The 16,634-nt window shown below is 43.0% G+C and overlaps 1 protein-coding gene across 1 annotated transcript in view; it reads left to right on the top strand.

The window, feature by feature from the left end:
- The first annotated feature begins 13,852 nt into the window (after positions 1 to 13,852).
- The window catches only part of LOC135432699 (uncharacterized), a 64,110-nt gene continuing 61,328 nt past the window's right edge, over positions 13,853 to 16,634 (top strand). Inside the window, exon 1 of the mRNA XM_064688462.1 lies at positions 13,853 to 14,454. The gene's annotated coding sequence lies outside the window, so the exon portion shown is untranslated. The remainder of the gene's footprint in view (positions 14,455 to 16,634) is intronic.

Raw genomic sequence — 16,634 nt, 5'->3', positions numbered from 1 at the left:
ATGCTGTACAGTGAAGCGTGACTAATCAGGCCGCGCTTCAGCTACGAAACTTTTGCCGGCTGCTAATTGCCGTGAAGGCGCCGCCACTGTCCATAAGCCCGAATGCATATACTATATACACATGGATTGGGTATATGGATTCTGAATCATTAAAGCCAGCGGCAATGCAAATTGCAGCAACAAGTGCAGGATTTTTAGCACTCCTCCTCCCTCCACCCCGGCCAGCGATCCCAGCTTAATTATCATAGCGCACAAATGCAGCGCTCCGAATGCGCGTATTCCGAGTTGTGTGTACAACCAATCAGCGTATGCAAGGCGCTAAATGAGCAGCCAGTGGACTCCACTGACCAGTCGGCCAGGCTGCCAAGTGTCACCAGCCAGCAGCAGCAGGAGCAGGAGCCAGGGGGCTGACGGCGCGGTTAAAGTGTTGCGCTAATTTTATATGCAAATTATGGCAAAAGCGCGGCTTGTATGCTAATTTGGACCCAACTCCGACTCTGGCTCTGGTCCAGACTCCGCTCTCGATGGAGCTGCAGCAGTCTTGCCTCAATTCACCATCCTGCACTTAACACTCTTTTTAATGATGTGTAGTCCGAATGCATATGCCAAATATTTGGGGAATGCTGCCAGTTGGCAGTTGACTGTTTACTGTTTACTGCTGCTGCTGCAATTCGTCATCGACTGTTTGGCTTTTATCTTGCGCAAAGTGTGAAATTTTGACGCAACGTCAAAGCAATTTTTCGCTTCACTTTGCCAGATATGTGGATCAGAGTAGCAGCCTTCTCTGCCGGGCTGCACCTTTCACCAGACGCTGACTTGTCCCAAGACAGCGTCTGTTAATGATTTTTGAATACATCATGCTGGGCCCGCTTTAACACAGACTCACAATACACAGGCACAAATTTATGCATTCTACTCTTGCCAACTTGTCAGGCTTACATATATGTGTGTACATTTTTTATTTTTTTTTTGGGAACTGCCACATGAAAATCTGTTGCGGTGTCTTAATTAGAACTGCCACGTACAACGGCCGGCTTTTTTCCTTTTAATTTTTGTTTTAGTTTTATTTATTTTTTGTTGCCAAAAATGATATTATAAGTATATGGTGTTAAACTTTCACGACATTTTTGGAGCATGTTTTATGTGCGGATTTTGATATAAATAAATATTTTTTAATTGGTATACCAATGCTTAAAAATATCTCATAATTAACAAGCTGCCAGAATGAAGTATTGCGGAAACTGGGTCAATTCAAAATACCTACGTATAGATGAATAACACAATTTTTTGGTAAAACCACTTTTGCAATCTGCCAACATGTAAATAAAGCTACATTTTTTCATGGAATATGTATATTTTTTTTTGTTAGAAAAAAAGTAACAACAATTTATGAAACTTTATAGAAAACGCCAAACGCAAATCAAGTGTTACTAAATTGTGAATAATGACTCCATTCGGCCAAAAGCAGTGCCACACACACACACACGAGTACACGCACACGCACACTGCTGTAGCTGCCCAATTTTATGTTACAAAAGGCCAATACAAACTCTAACGAATCTAATCAAAAGATAAACTCACGCGCAACGACGAGGAAACCCTCCTAACGAGTATTTTAAAGTTTCAATCAAAAATTCGTTACACTTTGCATGCGCTGCAGGGAGTGCGGCACGGGGCACGGGGTACGGGCATGCGGCACTGGACCAAGGGGCATAGGAGTGAGCTGTTGTGGAGATGGCAGCTCGTGCAGCTAATAAGCCGTGGCTTACATAAATGCGGCAACAATCAACATTTTGGCCAGCGGCCGCAAACATGAAATTATGATTTTTATTGAGGAATTCGCACAGCGGGCGGTGTAATTAATCAGCGGCATGGAACGAGGCGGCCGGCAACGTTGCGTCTGCGGCGCGAAACGGGCACAGGTCGAGTGTCAGCCAAGGCGGCAACCAAGACCCAATGACCAGAACCCAGAACTGCAACTGAAGCTGGCTGCCGCATTAGCTGCCTGCCTGCCTGCACAGGTAAGAGGTCAATGCGTTGCGTATGTGTAATTTTGTTGAATTCCTCCGCCCGCCCGCTGTGAAAGTGAGTTTAACGGTAGTTTGCCTAACAACAATTCCAGGCGATCAACGCTGTTTGATTTAAATTGTTGCTATTGTTGTTATTGTTGTTGTCGTTGTTGCTGTTTAGGTGTTGGCCCACACACATACTGACACGCACGTACACAAACATAACGGCAGCGATATTTTCAATCAAGGTGTCCAGTGTTTTGCGAGTGCCGCCGCTTGTTAGCCTGGCCAAAAGCCACTTAAGCCGTACCTAAATTACGCCAAAATCGATTGCAATTGCGTTGATTATCGCCCGCTGCAGCCGCAATTGCCAAATTTATCGGCCGCAAATGCATTTCACGCGATATTTATGTAGTTTGGCCCAAAATATATGTGTATGTATATTGGTAACAGCAGCTTGATGCTATGGACTATGGCCAGAGCCACCGGTTTTAAGAGGCCGCCGCGCTTATCGCGGCAATTACAACGAGAGATTTATATGAAACCTCGTCGCTGCCGTCGCCATCGCCGCTGCCACCCTCGGCCAAAGGCTCCGGCTTGGGGTTTTGGGCCAGCACCCGCACGAGGCGCACAGTTCAAACGCCGCCAGCCGGCAGCCAAAAACGTTCCAGCTAATCGACAACTGTTTTTTCTTATTTTTTTTCTTCTGTTTTTGGGCCACAAATGTCGAATTAAATGGATTTTTATTGAAATCAAGTTGCGGGCCAATTGGCAAAAGGCTGCAATTGTGGACAAGCCGATTGCGGTCGATAGATTCTAATTGGCTGAGATTGTGATTGAGAAACGGACGAAATGATTTCAAATTGTAACAGTCAGAAATGCTAAGCTTCACATTCTTCTTCTAACTCTTGCACGGGCCATTCACCATGCTCGCTCACAACGCGACCTTACTTCAAAGATTTCTGACGTCACATCATTAAATACACTTGAAAGCTTTGATTATTTTTGCTGGACATTGCTGAGCTGCTCAAGGTACTAGTCAATAGAGCCATCAGACCAATTTGATGCACTTTTGTCATCCAATATTATTCACGGCCTGGTGCGTTACTAATTGGCAGCCGATCTTTATCTAATCGCGCCATGAATTACAATTCCAACTAATTACAGTACCTTTCTGAGTGAGAGAGAGGGAGAGAGAGAGGAAGCGGGCGCAACCGGGCACAAGTGGATATCGTTGTGGCAGTGGGCTGATTGCAACCAAGGAGCGTACTCAATGATTTATTCGTTTGTAATTTCCATTCGAGCCCACGAGCTGAGCGCCAATGAGCCAAGCTGATCCGCCAAACGAACTATGTGGCTGACTGTGTGTGTGTGTGTTGGGTGTGTGCTCCAGTAAAACATGCGACAGCGAACGCAAACATGGACACTGATCGCACAGCAGCGGCCAAAGCAGCCGAATGCAGCCGGCAGCGATTTCTGCGGCCAACTGTCTAAACTGGGCCTAAAAATGATGGCCTAGACTCTTGCGCGGAATGGCCCGTGTGTGTGACATTGGAGCAGCGTCGACTAATGAAGATGCGCGATGCATCATGCGCCAGCTAACATCCACTGCAGCATCCCACCGCCTCCGTGGGTACCTGCACTGCGGACGCTCTGGTGCAGCCAAAGCCCAGAAGCAATTTTCGTAATCAGAGAAATTCATAAAAATTAAAAGAGTCATTTGCATGTTGTTGCAGGGAGGCTATGGACAACGACGTCGGCAACTGGCGGCTGTCTGCCTCGGATTTGGTCTCGCTCTGGTCACCAAGTATGTGGCAAGTTGTGGCAAGTAATGTAAGAAGGATTTGCCTGGTCTACGGACTGGTTTTGGGGCCGGGAGGCAGCTCTCGGCATTTGGGTGTAAAATAAAGGAATGACTAATTTTTCAACGTTTCGACGAATGATAAATGTGGCATGTGGCGAGCCCGAGAGCAATCATGTTGCACTGTCACTTGGGCACAGTCACAGCACTCGCCCGTCTCCTAAGCTCGCTGCTGTATGCTGTATGCTGCATGCTGGAATTGTTGCAACGTCATAATTATCCATCCACGTCCTCGTCCATGGCCCTGAGAATGAGTAACGACTGCGCCGGTAAATGGACAACGCCAAGCTCAAGCTGAACCTCAACGACGACACAACTTCAGTTGCCAGCCATTCATCCTACATACGCAGTTTATTTCATACTATATCTGAAGTTCTTCTTTGTGGCCCTTCGCATAGAGCGGTGTTTGGAATTTAGCCAAACTCATCACAGAGACTGCAAAAATTTGCATTTCGCAAAGTGACGAACGTCCTTTCCCTACCAGCTTAAGCCATTAAGCAGGGTCATGACAGAAGCTACGATGAAGAAGATTTAAAGCCACCTAAAATGCTAAAAATAATGCTGAAATGCTGTACCTTTGTGCTGTGTACACTGATTGTAAGAGCTTTTACACATACACATAGCACAGACATTGCCAAACGAAAGCTTCTGCCTGTTTGAAGCGCAGAGCTTTGAAAGCTCACTAATACTTGTACAGCTGCTGGCTTACAATCATTTACTCATGCCAAAACGTATTCATTCCTCTGCAAGGTGGTCTAGCAAAGACATTTCTCATTTTGGATGGCCTCAATATGGAGCACGGCGACTCAAGTGCAAAGTAACAGAAGATGCCCTAAAGGAATCATTTTATAGTCATCATCGGAAGTAGCAGTATGAAGGCGCAGGCTCATCGGAACGCATGGCAGCGGACTGGACTGGACTGGACCGGACTGGCAACGGCAACGGCAAGGTCTGTTGATGCCTGCTTGACTGTTGTACTAGCTGTTGGTTAGTTGGTAAACTAGTTTGGCTTTTTGCCAGGCAGAGCATTTAATGAAGTCATTAAAAGCGGCGCGTGTGGCGCGATCTCAAATTACTTCGCATAACCGAAAATTACATACAAATGAAGGGAGCTGGAGAACTGGTGCCTCTCCAGTAGGGTGAGTGGAACTAGCAACTAGGACGCGCCCAGCAGAGCTTAAAATAAAAATGCGGGAATCGCAAAGAACAAGCGCTTAAGTTGCATCGGGGGCAACTAATGGAGCTGCAGCTCGAGTTTTCGCGACCTGGAGCTAGACATGGAACGGCTGAGCGACTGTCAAACCGGTAGACAACAACAACAGCAAAGTAGAAGAACAACAACAACAAGTATGTACAACCTTCAACGCTGACTGCATCCGCGAACTAATGGACTGTGCAAAAATGAGTGACGCAGCATCAGAGATGGAGTCGAGAGACGCTGGCGACGGCATCGGTGAATCCTGCGGCGAGCAGCTGCCCGAACCAATGCGACGACAACAACGTATGGCAAGTCTTTATATGCAATGGCCATATTTAGATAAGGTAACGACAAAATTTTTACAATACAAATGCTGAACCGACAAACGCACACACACGCACATCCAATGGGAGTCAGATGGAGTCTTGGAGTTGTTGCGTCCGGAGTTGCCGCTGCCTTAATAAAAATGATATAAAACGCACTGGGAATGAAATGAAGTGAGGAGCGAGCACTCAAGCAGCACACGATGAGAGTTAAATTCGTGTTGAAATAAATTAATTGCGCTAACTTGCAACTCATGCGGCACCCAGGACGAGCCCAGCCCAGCCAAGCGTCCTGCAATAGCCGCCTGTCCCATGCCCCCGCCCCCGATACTAGGCCAAGGCCAGCGACACATGTAGCGACAGCGGACAACCCGCAATGCCCGCAACCATGTTGCATTCCCAACTGCTGCAACAGCAGTTGAAATTGTCGTCGTTTGGAGCTTCACTCGCCTGCAGCATCGTGAGTGCCATCGATCAAAGTCTGCGTGCAGTTTGAGTACTCGCAGGAGGCTCTGGCTGAGCTGGAGACGCAGACTGGAACTCAGTATTGGGGACTGGGTACTGGGGACCTGGGCATGGGAGACTGAATCTGAATGGCAAGCGCGGTTTTTGTCTCGCCTCGAGTCAAATGTCCACAAATTAATTTTCTTTATTAAATTTCAGCATGAAAAATGACGCGAAAAACGCTTCCGCATGCGCAAAAACTAAAATTCAACTCAGGTGTCGGCTACCGGCTGCCAGACTAAGACTAAGACCAGCTCCAACCAGCGAACGGTCAACAGCTCTTCTCCAGCTGAGTAAACTTTAATTTGGCTAAGACAATGTGCCGTTTTGAAAGATTCCAACCGGTAGCCTATACTATTTAATTGATGCCCACAGCAGCAGCCAAGTGTATTTCTCATATGCGATGATTAATTTCCAGCGTAGAGTTAGCAAGCGGATCTTCTGCTGGATCCTTAACGGCGCTTGCGACACCAACTGAACTATTGATGAGTGCTATTTGGTTAAGAGACAAAATAATTGACATATTTTGCAAAGTAAGAATCTACTTTTCGACTGATCTTTCCACTGGCAGCTATAGTGGTCTGATCTGGCCGGTTCCATCATATGTACTGCCGGAACAGTAAGACGAAGCTATGCAAAGTTTCAAGACGATAGCTTAAAACTGACAGACCGGTTCGCATAGCCACAGACAGACGGATATGGATATATCAACTAGATTGTTGATGCTGATCTAGAATATATATACTGATGGGGTCGGAGATAATAATACCCTTTACAAGGTTTATTTTCTACAAAATGGTTTGGTTTAAATTAAGAATTGTTTTATTAAATTTTAAAAAATATATATCAAAACAAGATTTGAAACAAATCCTAAGTTCAAGGATAGGCTAAAATAGGTTCACGAACCGAACCTGCCGCCAGGGAATCGGGAAAACTTGGATATTATACGAATATTTATATCTGTTAAAGATCTATCCTTTAGATTTACAATAAAATTGCTTTAAATAATTAGTAAAAACCCACTTAATAAGATTTAGATGATATATTATGCTAGGCGAGCTATTGTGAGGGAATCTACGATGCGCGGTCCAACAAAATATGACAGCTAATCAGACTCCAGCTCGAGCTGAAGCCTAATTAAGAGCTTCTATTGCTCATAGGGTCTAGTAAATGGTCCCATTTCACAAAGAATGAGATCTAATAGCCGCAGCTACTGCAGACTTAAGGCTACTAATGCCCCAGACAACAAACGAATTGATACCGAATGAACTTTAATGAGCCCCGAGCGCAGTGATAGTTGAGAGTAACTAAGGGCTAGGGTCTGAAAAATCCAAGTCATTTCCACACAACTTCAATTAGGCGGAGTTCAATTCAATTTGGAGAATGTAGGAGCAGACAGCCAAAGGAAATAATAAGGCGTAACTAAATAGGCGCTTTAGTCTATAATCATGACACAATTTCCGCCAGCCACAGCTCCCCGAATAGCTGGGTCGTTGAGTGTTCGCTTCGGGGTTTTGTCAGGAAGTTCACATGACTTTTGCCTTCTCTGCGATGACTTGGCGAAATCGAACAGTGTACAGGGTATATGTCGAGCATTAATTCCATTTTCGAAGCTCGCGTCACAGTTGAGAGTTCAACATGAAGGGACCGACACGGCCACGTCCAGCTCTTCAAATGTTGATGATGATTCGTAATAAATTTGTATATTAACCAGCATTTTGTACGCGGCGCGCATTGTTCGCCAAATTGCCAGCGTTTTCAGTGGAGAATACAATACATAAAATAACTAAATATGTTAATTCTTATCAGAGGCAACTGGGGCAAGTGTCACTCATTTGCACACTCATTTGTGTGGCAAGCGCAAACGCTGCATATGACAGGTGCACAAAGAACTCGCCAGCTCCCTTCCCTCACCACCCCAACAGAACAGAACTGAAAGAAAGCGTGTGTAGCAGTTGGTGTGGCACTCTGTGCCTATAATTAAGATAGCTAAGTGGTGTAAATGCACATTGCTGGGGCGTGCATACTCTCATACACAGGGTGTATACGACGACTATCTGGAGGAAGTGTCGGGTTCCTGTATGCCGCGGAATGCGCAAGGCATAATTTGTGAACAATTACGCTTTGTAATAGCATTTAATGACTTCATTTTCCGAAATGTGCAAAGCCCCGACAGCAAACACCGGCGCTTTCCATACTTTGCTGATCTTATCACACAACATATATGTGGGGCATATTCGTATGACAAGCACTGTAAAAGAACTAGATAAATGGGCTTATAAGGCGCTCATATATGATGTTAATATTCATATATTTGTGCATTTGATCTTCAAGTTGTAGGGGTCTTTTATCTGTTAAGGCGACATAAATCTTTCAACACATATTCCTAGCATTTTCCTCTTGAAAAGTGTTTTGTTTATCTACCAATTCCAGTTACTAGATAAATCACAAGTTTTTCCAGATTCCGTGCCATATCGTACCACAGCTCTTATCTCCATCATGTCCCATCATCTTTCAACTCCTTCAGCTCAGCTCAAGTGCTGAGAGAGCTGCCCAAAAGAAGTCTCGTAAAATCATTTGATTGGACCATTTTCGGCGCAATTAATGTTCTATTTCCATATGGGTAGGTTTGTTGCGTTTGATATCGGCTCCACGTCCTTGGCTAAGTGCAAAATAACTCGCACATGGGCAACAACAATTTGTATGGCAAATTGCAAAAAGCTTTTAACATTATCTGAATGGTAATCTGATCCGATTATCATTGACTGGTCACATAAGCAGAGTATTCCAAGCAGATCCCCAAGCCATGCCGCATGCTAGACGCAACTTATTGCCGCCAAGCTGAGAGCCAGTTTTAAGCCCTAATCCATGGACGGGGATGTCATTAAATGTATTTAAGAGCCAGACGAGACGACTGAGACAATTGGCCAGGCTCTGCTTGTTGACGTTGCATTTGACTCGATCCCGATGCATAATCGTAAACATCACTTTGCATAATAAGAATGCTCCATCAATTCGTATTCACTTGCGTTGAGCTCCACCTGCCCCCGCCTCGCCCCGCCCCGCCCCACCATGACTCTATCTAAAGTGATATTAATTAAAAGATCATTTATATCAGTGCTCATAAAATAGCAAAATGTTAACCGCCACACGAAAAACTGCTGCTGACATACGATGGCCTCATCAGTGCCACTCGGCATCAACATGAGGATGACGATGAAGTTGGGACCAAGGCTGAGTCTGAGGATGTGGATGGGACAACAACAAGCTTGTGTGTGCCTGGGGCAATGAAAAGAAGTTGTCGCTCAGCGCGCTGATATTTATTGATACTGACAATGAACTCTGCCTTGTGCTTGGGCTGCTCCTTTGCTGCTGCCGCTGCCGCTGCTGCGCCTCGTCGGCTGAAGATGACAAGTTATGCAAATCGTGGAGACACCAAGATCAAAATAAACTGTACGCATGCAGCACACACACATACTCACACACACAGGTGAGTGGGTAGAGGACATGGGGACAAGGTCATGGGCCTGTCCGAAACGAGTGCAAAAGTGAAAGATTGATGGCGAAATTACTTGAAATGTTTGTACGGCCCGACGGCGAAGACGACCCTCTGGACATGGCTCCAGCCACAGCCGCAGCAACAACAGCAGCAGCACTTGCAGAGCTCATCCATGACGCTGCAAAGCGCAAACGTAAACGTAAACAAGGCAGCAACTTAGACAAATGTCGCGACGTCTCTGGCCAGCTCTGTTGATCAATCTGCAACGCCTACCCGAAAAGTTAGCCAGCTTAGTGCGAGAGGAAAACCTGTCTGTGCCTCTTGGCAGTCATGGGCCACTTGCCTCTTGCCTACTTTGTAGCTGAAGCACCACCACCAGCCCGACTGGCCACAGCCTGTCCAGGGCTTTGACTATGTGGCCATCAACTTGTCGCTGCGTTGTGCTCGTCGACTGGGTTGGGCCTGCCTTCAATCAGTCGAACGCAATTCGAGTTGACAACATGTCGCAAATGCGTGCGGCGGGTCGGGCCGGGGCGTTGCGGTACGTCTGTGGTGCAAGGCACTGAGGCATTGCCTCTGTGGTTCTTCCCTGGCTATGTTACAACATGCTGCACTCTTATGATTATATAGATTATATTGCGCTCGCCATGCGTCGTTCTACACCCTGCACCCAATGTGCGCTCAGTCAGCCGCATGTAATCCGCGTGACTGCATGCAACACTTGCCCCTCGTCGACAGTCGTGCAACTTGCTGGAACTGCAGCGCAGAGGACTGGCGTGATTGAAAGATTGAGTGCCAGGCACAATTAAAGTTCTGTATGATGTAGTATATGTACACAGCAATTGTCGCAATCCCAATTTGGCTTGGGGTTTGTCAAAGCAAATGCCTTGGAACAGGTGCCTCGAGTGCTTGAACAGCATTCAGGATGGGCATCGGGCAAGGTGCGATATGGACTGACACTTTGAGTTATCTATGAGTATTGATTAGCTGCTTAAGTAGATCATGATAGATCATTAGCATCAGCTCTATAATCGTTTACGATTTTTATTTACATAAAGCTTAAGTTTAAAAATAAAGAATATTTTAATATTCAGTATTTATATATATGCAAAGCAGACCAAACCCCAGAGGTCTAGGAAGCTGAATTAGCATATGTGATGCATGGGTACGTTTTGAATAATTCCACCCGCAACTGTGAAAAATGGGTGGAAATCGCTTGTCTTTAGACTTCTGTGGCTATAAACGATCAATTTAAAAGTACGGTGCATTTAGATTTAAATTTAATTTAAATTTTCCAAAGACGGGAAATAGTTAATAAAGTTATGCCTTAAATTTCATGCCAGAAACCTGATCCAGGCAATGCCGGGTAATACCCGTTGGCTTGTTTATAAAAGAGCTTAAGATAAAAAGTTATTCTTGTATTTATACTGTTATTTTCTTCACTATTCGTCATCATGCTATCTAATTTATTCCGCCAGATTTATAAAACAGGAAGCTGGCTTGTGAGAAAATGGCATGACTTGTCTGCCTATCTTGCAGATATATTTATATACATATATTTAACTTGAAGATAAGTCTAAGTATTTGCCCAGCGGCGTTTACATTTCCCCACATGCGTGTTTGAAGAAACAAATCATAAAATACATCACTCTTGGACGCTATCAAACGCTTTTCAATGGCCTTCAGCGCGCACCTGTCCACACTGTAATCGCCGTGCATTCTGTGGGGCAGGTGCAAGGCGTAGGGGAGGAGTGTGGATGTTGCATCAAGTTGAACATGGCGGAAATGCGCTGCGATTCGTTTGCCCGTATATATGTGCAGCATGAGAGATACATTAGGTGGCATAAAAGACCGGCTTATTGACATGACAATAAAATGCTCAACAATCAAAATAATGCAAGATTTACTGCAAAAATATTGAAAAGAAGAGGAAGACGCCGAAAAGAAAAGCCAAGACCGGCGGCAGGCACAAAAAGTGCATTGGAAATGCACAATAAAATACAAAAACGAAAACAAAAAAAAAACGCGCTTAAAAAAAGGTGAGCAGCGAAAATTTGCAGTAATTTGAGATTACGTTTGGCATTATGAGCGGTGAGGCAGCCACAGCCCGCCGCATGCCCCAAGGCCCCAAGGCGAAACCGTTGCCAACTGTTACTGTGGCGACAGCAGAAACTCAAAAGAGTCGCCACCAGGCAGAGGCTGGTGGTTGGTGGCTGCTGCTGGAGACAGTAGACGCCAGCGTGGCACAAAAGCCGCAGCTGTTAATGAATGGCAATGGCTTTGTTGGTAATGGAGTGTTGGCCATAATGCCATGGCTATGGCTATGACTATGGCTATGGCTACGGTTATGGCCATGCCGCTGCCAACATGGCAAAGGCGACGATGATGACGACGACGACTTCGACGTCGACGTTGACACTGTGCAGATAAGCTAGATAAGAAAAGTCCAAGCTGTCGAACTCATCGGCTCCTTTTGGGGGGATGCAGCTCAGCAGCGAAGCAATTAGCCATGGCCAACGGTTGGGCTAATTCAATGCCTAATGCCACGTTATTAAGCGTAATAATATAATAAAAGCTGCTAGTGAAAGGCAGCTGTTAATATATATAGTTCTTTATGAAAAAAGATCAGATGAGCACCCCTTTAGAAAGTTCCAATCGAATTAAAGAGTTTTCAAAAACTAGGTAAACAAATGATTATCTATAGGAAAAACGAGGACACATTTAAATATGCAAAAATGTTTTTAAATGAATAACTTATCTGGAGGACAACCCAAGACTAAACGGACATACCAAAAATTCTTAATTTTTTGACCAAGTTTTGAGTTTGAAGTGCAGGAAGATCATTTAAGATCTTGTCCTGCCTTTTCACACATAGCTTGTGTAGCAGAGAGGGGTGTGTGTGTGAGAGGAGAACGTAAGAGCCAAGGGCTAAAACCAAAGCTAATGTTGTCTGCTTGTGGGCAAATATTTGTCTTTGATTTAAGCCGTAGTTGGACTTGGACGGCAACTCCCTTTGAGCAATGGTCATTGTCTTGACCGTTTGGTTATTTTCACCAGCGCATGGTCATCTCTTTTTGTGGCATGTAGAAGGGGGGCGCAATGCCAAAATGACATGCAAGACAGAAATCATGATTTGTTGGCCGAGTCGCCGAGTCTCCGGGCTTTGGGTCTCGGGTCTCGGGTACTGGGTCTCGTTTACAGCTGCGCCTTCAGCGTCAACAATGAAATTGTCAAGTGTTGACAAATAAATTTGAGGATTCGAGAAGATTTACTTATGCTAATGAAAGACACTTGTCACAAATATCCACACATAAATCTCGCCATCTCACTCGCACACCGTCTCACTCGCTCCTTAAGCCCATATCCATGCGGCATCTTCTTTAAGTGCGGGCCGTTTGTCGACAACGTTGCCTTGCATAAATATGCACATCAAAACCCCAAGTTGGAGCTAAGACTGGGGCTGCAGCTGGAGCGGAGCTAGAGCTAGAGCTGATACTAGCCTGGAGACGGCCAGTTCTTGTGCAAAATAGCAAAAGTACCGTAACAAATTGCCAAGTTAAAGAATTTGACGAGAGATGCAAAATGAGCGGGAAAGAGTTGTTCGTGGAATGGGCTTGAAAATGGAAATGGGTGTTGGGACAGTCATAGAACATGCGCTACGAATACCCACATAAATATTTATGAATTTTCAGGGATTTAGTTGTTGTAAATGGAAAATAAAAAGAAGGTATAAATTTGTCTAGCACTCCGGCGTTTTGGATACCGACTTAACTTCCTGCATGTCAGACATTTAATTTCGAATATACGTATGTATCTTTAGCCTCGGCAGGTACGCTGCTCATTAAGTTCAAGATTTCACACGCTCATCAATTGACGCCTATATTGAGTTAAAAATCCTTTTACCAGGTAACAACATTGTCTGCAGGTGGCGTGTAATAAAAGCAGCGCCAACATTGTAAAGTACTGAAGAACCTCCATCTGCATGTAGCTGTGAATTCAGCTAGATAAAACAATAAATCTCTAAAATACTTATAACCGCTAAATTGCACTCACTCACTCTCTATCCCTTACTCGCGCTCTTACTCTCTCTCTCTCTCTCTCTCTCTCTCTCTCACTCGCACGCTAGGGCTGACACTGAGTGTCGGCAGCATAATTGAGTAATTAACCAAAATGCGCTCGCAACATAACGAAACCTGTTTGCACTCGGCGCACTCAACATACGGGCAAACAGGTTTTTGAGTGAAATGGAACGGTATGAATTGAAACCAACACGAAAACCAACCAGACTGGTTGGCTAGCAGCTCGGTTTGATTGCAACTGGTTGCATTCGCTTCGGTTGGAGCCGCAACACTTCGGTTGGCCACTGAGTGACAAACATTCGGTGAGTGCATCAAAATCCAACAGACCGCTTGAGTGAAACGACGCGCTGCGTTTGGAGTCAGTTGATTTTAGGCGCTCGTACGACAAAATTCGGCGCGGCCGCTCGTTTTGTTCTTTCGCATTTCGTTCGTCTTTCGCACATGACGAGAAATTCGCAAAATTCGCCAAACAAAAAATTATAAAAAAATAAAAATTAAAAACAACAAATAAACGCCAAAACCAAAATTGATCGGAAATTAACAAAAATAAATAATTTAAAATATTAATTTTATGTTGTGTGTTGTGCCTAAAAGTGCCTCTCGCTCTAGCTGCCTCTAGTAACAAATTGCATTTACAGTTAAAATTAAATTACACACAAACTCATACACACACACATAGATTTAGAATTGATAAAGTGCCAAAGTTATAGTTTGTGCAACAAATTGTTGCACTTATACATCAGTGCAAATTGATAATATACAACAAAGTGCAAAAAAAAATTTCAGTAAAATTAGTATATAAATGCATATTGTATAGAAATTTTCTTCGCTAAGAAAGTTGCGAACAAAAAAAAAAGTTCGCTCAGCTCGCAGTGACGCCTGCGCAGCTGCAAATTCTAATTGGATATTTTTTGCAAACAGGAAACGGAAGCGACTACACGCCATTTGTAAAAAACTCGCGCAAATAGAGGCTAGAACAAGGTAAAATGCCGTAAATTGAATGAAAACTTTGCATATATAAGATTTCTGCATAAATATTTCAACTGTAATTAGCCGCAAAAAGCTGCCAAAAATAATGTCACTCAAAACCAGCCAAAAGAAACAACAACAACAACAGCAACAGCTTTGAGCGACACTTTGACATTATTTGCAGTTGGGCTTTGTTTTGTTTTGTTTGGTTTTGTTTTGCTTTGCTTATCTAGTCATGTATCTGTTGTAGCCTGGTTTTATAATATCCATGATTAAATTTGACAGTTGACAACTTTTCTCGTTGTCTGCTGCCATTTGAGTGTTTGTGTGCGTGTGCTTGTGTTAATGTCTATGTTTCTGTGCATTTTGTATAAATTGACAATTCAACTGGCGTTTTACATGCCGCACAACACACACACACAAACGCACACCAAATTATCGGCATTGACCCAATGTGCGTGTGTGTGAACGCTTTACAAGCTACTTAATGTTGGCATAATAATATAATACTTATGTACAATAGCCGGAGCGGCAGCAAAATGACAACACATTAGGCCCATTTTACAAGGGCGTGACTTTATAGCTTGGCCTTTCTTTGTTTTTGTTTTATTTTATTTTATTTTTTGTGCAAACTTTAAAATAGTTGAAAAGTCATAGAAAGTCGCAGTTCTGCATAGTCAGGTGTCAGGTGACTTTTTCTATTTGCTACTTTTTTGCCTTTCTTTAAAAAAGCTAACAAAGTCAACAGTGAAACAAAACTTGAGCTCAATAATTTTAGATATATGTTAAGAATTTTTTTAATTTTTTTTATTTTGTGTGTGTCCACTTTTAAAAAAAAACGCATAAAGTTGTTCAGTTGGAAATTTACAAACTTTTCGTATTCAAATAGATATGCGTATATTTGTTATTGTTTCATGATCGTATATTGATATATATGCAATATATGATATAGCTGTCATAAGAAATATTGCTCAAAAAGTAGGATCTCGTATGAAAAACGTTCTTGTTTTTTAAGACATCTTTCCCAAACCTGAGGTTAAAATTTCAGTATAGCCCTTCATCAACATCGGACTTTTATATCATATAGCCGACATAGGAACAATCGAAAAGTAGGTTCATGTATCGAAAACTTTTTTATTTATCAATTTATCTTGACCAAAATCAGCATTTCAAGATTTCACTCTGCTGGTCATATGAGCCAAATCTTTGCAATATCGCACTACTGTGTTATATAGCTCACTATGGCAAAATATTCCCTTTTTCCCAAATAATTTAACCGAACTCAGTATTTTAAGCTCAGTACATTATTAAGGTTTTATAAATTGGTAATTTTTGTTTTTTGTTTTTAAGAAAATGCCCATTTTCCCATAAAAATGATGTTTATTTTATAGTCCATATATAATTAGTAAATTTAATTTTTAATTAATGACTGTGAACGCTTGCATTTTAAATTAAATCCAAATATAATTTGAATTTAAGTAGAAATTATAATTTTCCAATTATCGCATGCATTTAATGGTTTTATTAAATATAAAAATAATATTTAACATGTAATTACTATGAAAGGCCATTTTCTAACAGTTTTGTTTAAAGGTAAAATAAACAATTACAAAAAAAGTGATTTTTAATTACAACGCAATCCGAGTTTTACTAACATCCTATCTTTCTGGTAGTTGTAGATTATTTAATTAAAAGCTATTGTGCTTAGTCGCAACTTTTCGCACAGCTGTGAAAGCCAACCCAACATCCTATTACGTCTTTAATATAATCTCATCATAATAATAGTGTCATGAAATGAGCTTGACCGCATATCACATGCATATTAATTAGATATTGTTTTGGCCTTGTTACAGTTCGGCAGAACACATTACAGCCAATAATAACTGGCAATCAGCACGACTGAGCCACAGAGCCACAGAGAGAGAGATAGTGTAATGTGGCAATGGACACGTGCCAATTAGCATTAAGCCAAATGTTGCACAAAGCTAACCAAAGAACTACATAAAATTGACTTTTAGCCAGCTGCAAGCACATTAAGTATACGCAACGTGCCCGACCAAAAGTTTCAATTAGTTGGCAAAACTCGAGTCAATTAACAGCTAGTCAATAGCAATAGCATCGAGAACTTGCCACGTTAATGCGAATACAAACAAATATATGTAAATGTAAATATATAAATGAGCCAGCTCAGC

This window comes from Drosophila montana, unplaced genomic scaffold (genome assembly GCF_035044405.1).
Source record: "Drosophila montana isolate Dmon_TW-CO22-7 unplaced genomic scaffold, ASM3504440v1 contig_3213_1, whole genome shotgun sequence".
NCBI lineage: Eukaryota > Metazoa > Arthropoda > Insecta > Diptera > Drosophilidae > Drosophila > Drosophila montana.
The sequence above is the reverse complement of the archived record's forward strand: the minus strand, read 5'-3'. Positions and strand labels throughout refer to the sequence as shown.